General features: G+C 40.5%; 1 long non-coding RNA gene across 1 annotated transcript; it reads right to left on the bottom strand.

Annotated features, from left to right (window-relative positions):
* Positions 1–689: 689 nt before the first annotated feature.
* LOC109022671 lies at positions 690–6,163 on the bottom strand. The gene is made up of 3 exons (XR_004498051.1): positions 5,980–6,163; positions 4,936–5,077; positions 690–2,607 (listed from the first exon to the last, which is right to left on the bottom strand). It is a non-coding gene; the product is annotated as an uncharacterized LOC109022671 (long non-coding RNA).
* Between the last annotated feature and the right edge of the window lie 486 nt (positions 6,164–6,649).

The raw sequence follows: 6,649 nt of genomic DNA on the forward strand, positions 1-6,649 counted from the left end.
GCGAGCACAAAGTCAGACCAAGCCATCTTATCAGTCATGTACAGCGCAGCCTTCTGAAAGGTTCTGTCCAAAGGTTTGCCTTCACAGCTCAGTTTTCCTTTGGCAGCTCACACAGACAGTGAATGCCAGCTCTTCCAGAGGTGGCTCTGATTTCTGGCCACCTCCACACCCAGGCCAATCCAGCAGCTTCCCCAAAGGGGCAGAGCCATGTGCATCCTCCAAGTGGCAAGGTATTCAATATTCAACACATCAAAACCTGTAGAGCAGCTCTTATCATAAGCACAGGCTGGATTTCCACTGGAAAAAATCCTCCACGCTATTCTGAGTTTTATGTTCTATTTATATATTTATGATTTTAAATTTTGCATGTATTTAGGGATTTATTTTTTTTTTTTTAACATTAAACTCAGTGTTCTGGAAAAGAACCCAACTTAATTTAGAGAAAGCACTGAGCCTGTTTTCTGTCTTTCTGTTATTATTCAATATGAAAAGGATATTGTAAGTGCATATTCTGCTGAATATGTGGTTTGGCAGCGAGCGGCTATTCCGCTGCCCTGCTTCTGCCTCAGAGTTTATTCAGGTCATAAACGAGACATATAAGCATTTGAGTTAAGATTTATAGTTACATTAACTGTATCAGAAGCTTTTTGTACTTAATATAAAACACACTGCAGGAGCTCAGCATTGCTTTATTCCACAATACACTCAATATTAGACATGTTACCTGCTGTAATTACTGACATTAATAGCCTCAGGAATAATGGAAAGTGAGTTAAATGCCAGTGTGGTAGATGTAAATGGGACTTTATAGTACATGCCATTTGGAAATATTGTATGAGTCATTAAATTTGTACTTAATATTTCTTCATTTAGTAATTAAGCAATAACCCAGCAAAACAATGTCCTCACTTTAACACATAGGTCAGATTTTGTTATAAAATTAGAAGAGTGGTTGCCAAGGATTTAATTTAAATCCCATGGACGACTCAACCCGGTCCTGACACAGCAAGATTGAACGTCTTGCAGACAATTTTTAGGAGAAAGTGGGGACCAGGATTTGTACAGCCCCCTCCAACACCTCTGAGTGACCCATGTGAGACTTTTTAACCAGGATTGCATAGGATAATTTTCTCCTGGAAAGGAGGCTGAAGTCGCCAGCAGCTCAGGCAGGAAATCTAATGTGTATGTCTTCAAGCTACCCAATATTGGCTGATTTGGAGATGTTGTTTTTACCCCAGCTTCTTCAAATCATAATTTTATAAGTTATCTGTTTTAGAAACTCTCACTTCCTTCATTGCCTGTTCATTTGCAAATACATGTCCATTCCAAGCCTTTGCACAGAAGCAGCCCTCTGCTGCTTCACAAGGGTCTTGAAAGACTGGGAAAGTACAAGACTGGGGTTTCTTAAGCAAACAATATCTCCAGAATGAAGATACTGTCTGAAATGTTTAAGATGATGGATTTACCTATGGTGCATACTTTACAGTCTTTCACATCTATGTGTTGATTAAGCTGACATCCATGTGCACAGAGTAAACATATTAGCATTCAGACGATCCTTTTTTAGCTTGATGTTAATAATATGTTAAGGAGAACAAAGAAGAAAATAGAACCCATATTTACCTATAACCTTAGTCTATTCTGAGATCCCAAGGCTTTTATGTTAATAATAAAAACACCTATAAATCCTGATCTTTTTGCTTTTTAAGCCTGACAGATAGTCTTTGAAGCACTATTGCATTTATTTCTTCCAACCAGATGTGAAATTTATGTTTTATTTGAAAGCAAACCTTAGCATTATAGAAGACACTTGTGCTAAAGTAGTAACACAAATATATTTTCCATCACTGGGTAAAACCTCAGGGAAGTCACCAGCTCCCCTGCCATATTCCAATGCCTTGCTGATATTCTTGGAACAGCTTGCATGATCCTGGCAAGTCACATCAGTCATTTCACAGAGATCTCAACAGGGTCTGTCTGAAAACAGAATTAATACAGTAGGTTTAAGCAGGGAGATATCTAAGCCCCTAGCCTGCATTTGCAAGGAACACACCCTAAGGAGAGTGTTTAAATGCTAATTTTGAAAAAAATTGCAATTTGTTTTCTTAAAAAAATACTCAAAGAATCACATGCCTGACTTTTTCTGATTGTGCAGGAAACTTTATGCCTTTGTGTACATTGGAGATGTGTAAATGGGATATTTATTTTTTGTTCTCTTATATCTTTGTGTAGTGTGGACCCCTCATACAGTACAGAACTGAAAAGCAAACACTTCAGGGGTTTTGAACAGTTCAGCTGTGGTTCCTATAACAGAAAATATGCAGAACAACACTGGTGGGTAATTCACTGAACCTTTCAGTTCCCTTATGGCTGGTGAAGGTGACCCAGCAAGGGCTCCTGGTACTGATGTCTATTGTCCTCCCTGGGGTCAGCTACTTGTACACTTCCAGCTCACACAATAAGTGCCCCTTAACCATCAGTGGGAATCCAGCAGCAGATGGGCAGCATTACTCACCTCAGAGGGACACAGCAGCCCAAGAGGTAAAACAGGAGGCTGAACTGTGGCTGTCTTCTCTATGGACAGGCCCACATGGACTTTTGGGCTTCCTGAAGGAACATGGTGGTAACAGTAACGTAAATGTCCTTCCAAAGGCAGTCCCCCTCATTATTCATCCTTTTCCCCCCTGTGTTTTCTAACATGGGCTAGGGTTGGTCTGTGCCATTTTCAGTGCCTTAAATTTACATCTGTGCTTTCCCTAGGGATGAACTGTGAAACTCAAGTGATAAGTCACCCTCCCACTCTTGGCTCCCCATAATTTTACTGTTGATAGTTGTTTCTGCTGCAGGTGAATCATCAGGCAGGATCATGCACAGTTGTGTTCACAGTTGCACTAAATACTGAGGAAGATGTAGAAACATTTCACAAAATACCACAGTCCTACATAAGGTGTGTATGTGATGTGGCAATTAGAGTTACTCTCCTCTTGGTGGCAGAATGAAGTCTATAAAAATAGCATACTGAGAAACCAAAGGATCACAGTAATTGGTGTCAGTTTTGCCTTCTGATCTATTTGAAAAGTATTTATTACAAAGATAAATGGCAGTAGCAAAAATGCTGCCCTGGGAGCAGTTCGGATGTACACTAATTGCAAACAGCTCTGCACGCTCATTACATATCGTATGGCTCCTCCTAGTGAAACCCTGCAGAAACAGTTGTGGACTGATTTTCCTCCCTTCCAGCATTTCCACCACATCCTGAGCTGCAGTTCCTTAAGGGAGAGAGCAGCAGGGAGGTGCCGGGATATTGTGGGAGGGGGTGACTGAGTACTATTCTATTATTTGCAGTTTTACTTCATAAACAAAATTCTGCCCTCTGATGCCTGTGTTTGGCTGCTGCTGGCTTCTGTGGCTTCTTTGCATGTACGTGTTTGCCAGTTACCAATGGGAATTTCACAAATCAAATAACTGTCTCAAGGAACTTCAGAGCGAAAGCACAAGCTGAGAGAGTTTGAGTTTACAGGACAGTTGTCATCTGTTTTACAGCATAAATCCTCTTTCATACTTTTTGGTAGCTCCTACTTTCTCTGGAACACACAGCAGGTGAATTGTAAGGCAAAACTTGGCCATATGGCTTCTAAAATATTGCACTTTGCATTCATACAGAGAAAATAAATCTTTTATCTGAGATACTTAATTTATTTATCATTCTATTCGGATATTTCCTTTGGGTAGTAAATACCATTTTTGCAGTTCTACCAGTTTTTCTGTAATGATAACTTCATGTTTTAGTCATAAATAAATGTCAACAGCAAAAATATATAATAAGGTCGTAGTGAGACAAAAGTCTTCATTGTCAGTGAAGTTAAAAATGGAAGGAAACAAGCAAAGAATTTGAAAGAAATATTAAGAATTCATACCTTAAAATTTCTGCAACTTTTTTGTCTGTGAAATTTTGAAACCTTGAGTTAATTACAGAGATGAATTTAATTTCACCTCTGAAAAGAGATGATTAATATAAGCTTTAAAATATTCCTCCAAAATCTGTAGGAGGAACTTTCCTACAATGTATTTGTAGGGGAAAAAAATCATCCTCCAAGCAAAACAAAAACACAATTGATCTATTTGTCTGTCTATTAAAGGACTGTCCTGCCTGTGTGAAATAGTACCTAAGTGAGTGAGTGAAAGCAATATACTCCACAGCCAGTTCTTGGGAGAGGCACATCCTTAATAAACTTCCTCATGGTTTGCTCAATCCTCTTTTATGTTTCATGTGCTATGCTTTGTTCCATTAGGTACTTGGGGGCATGGAGAACAAGATATTTGGGATGGAAAGGTGCTGCAGTTTAGAAGAAAATGCTCAGAATTCCTTACATGAAGGATACTGTTTTCAGCAAAATTTACTCCTGTCCTGAAGCTGGGATAAGCCTCTGTCACTAGCTCTCTCCTCTATCCTAAATCTGACAGCATATCTTTCCACAGCTAATAAGCTGGAAGCTGCAAAAGATCAGAAGGGCTGCAGGCACGATGCTAACACAGTCAGAACCTAAAGCTAATGTCAGTCCCACTAGGAGGGAATATTTTGCATGGGGACAGAGATAAGGACTACACCAATTATCTATTAATGTCTGAGGAACAGATCTTGAAATAATTGATAAATTAAAACCTGGGCTAGAGTCAACCCTGAGGTCTCCCATGCATCCTTGTCTGACTTTGAGTCTCATCACTGCTATTTCACTGTATTACTTGTGATGGATGCAAAGCTCCAATTGGGGAACAGTTGTCAAATCAGTATCAATCTGTTATGGAAATCCTACTGGTTATTTCTCGGCTTTCTTGAAATGACTCTCTAAACACAGCTGCCTCACAGTCATGGTAAACATTCCTCACAAAGGCCAGTTTGCTCTATAGGCCCCAAGGAATGTGACAGCTTGATACCTGGATAAGCCCGGGCTCAGTTTCTGTTTCTACAGAAAAGCTGGAGTCTCCAGTGGATGTTGGTAAACAAACCCTGGAGCCATTACTTGATAGGGATCATAAGCTGTTACTCAGCACCTTGCAATATGGAGTTGGATGTGACCTAAATGAAAGAGAATAAAAAGTCAGAAAACTATTTCAGAAACACTTGAGTTGAGTCATTGCACACAGAGCAAGCTGGTACTGAGGTGCTGTGCCCAGTTATTCAGCTGTTAACCCATGGCCTGCCTTGATCACCGTGCAGCAGGCTGAAGTACTCACACAAGAATTGTAGCTGCTGGTAAAACACTTCCTCAATGTCCATGTATGTCCAGATTTAAGTTCAAGAACAGAAGGAAGAGTAATAGCAGGGAGAGTGGGACAGAGTGTAATCCAATCCTGTTATCAAATATAGGGACTTCTTGTCTAGGAGATGAAGTCATTTTAATCTTTGGTCTCTGAACACAGAGGCTAGGTAGGTTCATATTAGAAGCATCATGCACAAAAGTCAGTACTGATATCCATTAGATAAGAATATTTAAAAGTGTTTGGTTCCCCATTGCATAGAAGGTTTTATGTCTTCCCAGGAGTTCAATACTAGAAAGGATATGTTACAGCTCAAGGTCTTGGAGCAAACAGCACCAGGTAAAACTCAAACTGGTGAGGAGCCAGATCCCTCTGAACTTGCTGCTGCTTTCTGGGAGCTTCTGTTTGTTATTGTGGTGGGAAGACCACACAGGGAGTGTTGGAAAGGACACAGGTTAAAAGCTATTTTTGTTGTTGTAGGACCAATTCCATCTCCATGACTAAGACTGAATGAAATCCACCGATGAATAAGATACTACTTGTTCTGGTACATGGTGGCAGAATCAAGCCCAGAAAGAACATACCTGGAGATCTGGGCTTGACTGTGCTAGTGTTAGGCACTGTGTGTGAAATTCCAGGCATGCCAATGCCAGACAGCTCCTACACTCGGGCAGGGCAGGGGAGGCTGCCTTCTGCACACAGCTGGCCACAGCAGCTCACCTTGGTGGATTTAACACACTAGTTTGTCTGAGAGGACTTGTTCTTTCCATTCACTGTGATCAACTTGAAGGGACTGTTGCCCCATGGATCCGAGGGAAGGTTTTCAGGTTTGCATCCTTGCAGGCAGACAAATATGACCTGAAGAAAGATCAGGAAAAAACCAGAGATTTCTTAAGTGCTTAAAGAGGTGACTCACTGGGTCTCAGGAAGGACTTCCATAGTATTGAAATGCTGCTAAAGTAAAAACGGGCTTCAAACCCTTGTTTGGTTGTAAATTATCTCATTCAAGTGCAATATTGATACCAGAGAAAGAGGGAAATCAGAAAGTCAAAACTGAAATCCTGGGACTGGCAGAGGGAAGAATGAAAAAAGAGAAACCTGCTGTCAGTGAGAGATAACCTGTTCCTTGAAAGTGTATCAATCTTGTTTCCTCTGGTCTTGTGTTACAGCAAAAAGGGAATCATCTTCACCACTCCCAGCACATTATTTTCCTTCTTTCAAGCAGATGGCACCATACACCAGATGAATAAGGCTTGAATCTGTCTTTAATAACTTACTAGTTATTCTCAAATATTGTGCGATTGACTCCAGTGTACAAGGGAATTGTAGACAATGCACTTAGCCCAGTATTACCTTCATGGTCAGAGGGGAGATAGGACAGGAGTGAGTG

Source organism: Parus major, chromosome 5 (genome assembly GCF_001522545.3).
Source record: "Parus major isolate Abel chromosome 5, Parus_major1.1, whole genome shotgun sequence".
In the NCBI taxonomy this organism is placed as follows: Eukaryota; Metazoa; Chordata; class Aves; order Passeriformes; family Paridae; genus Parus; species Parus major.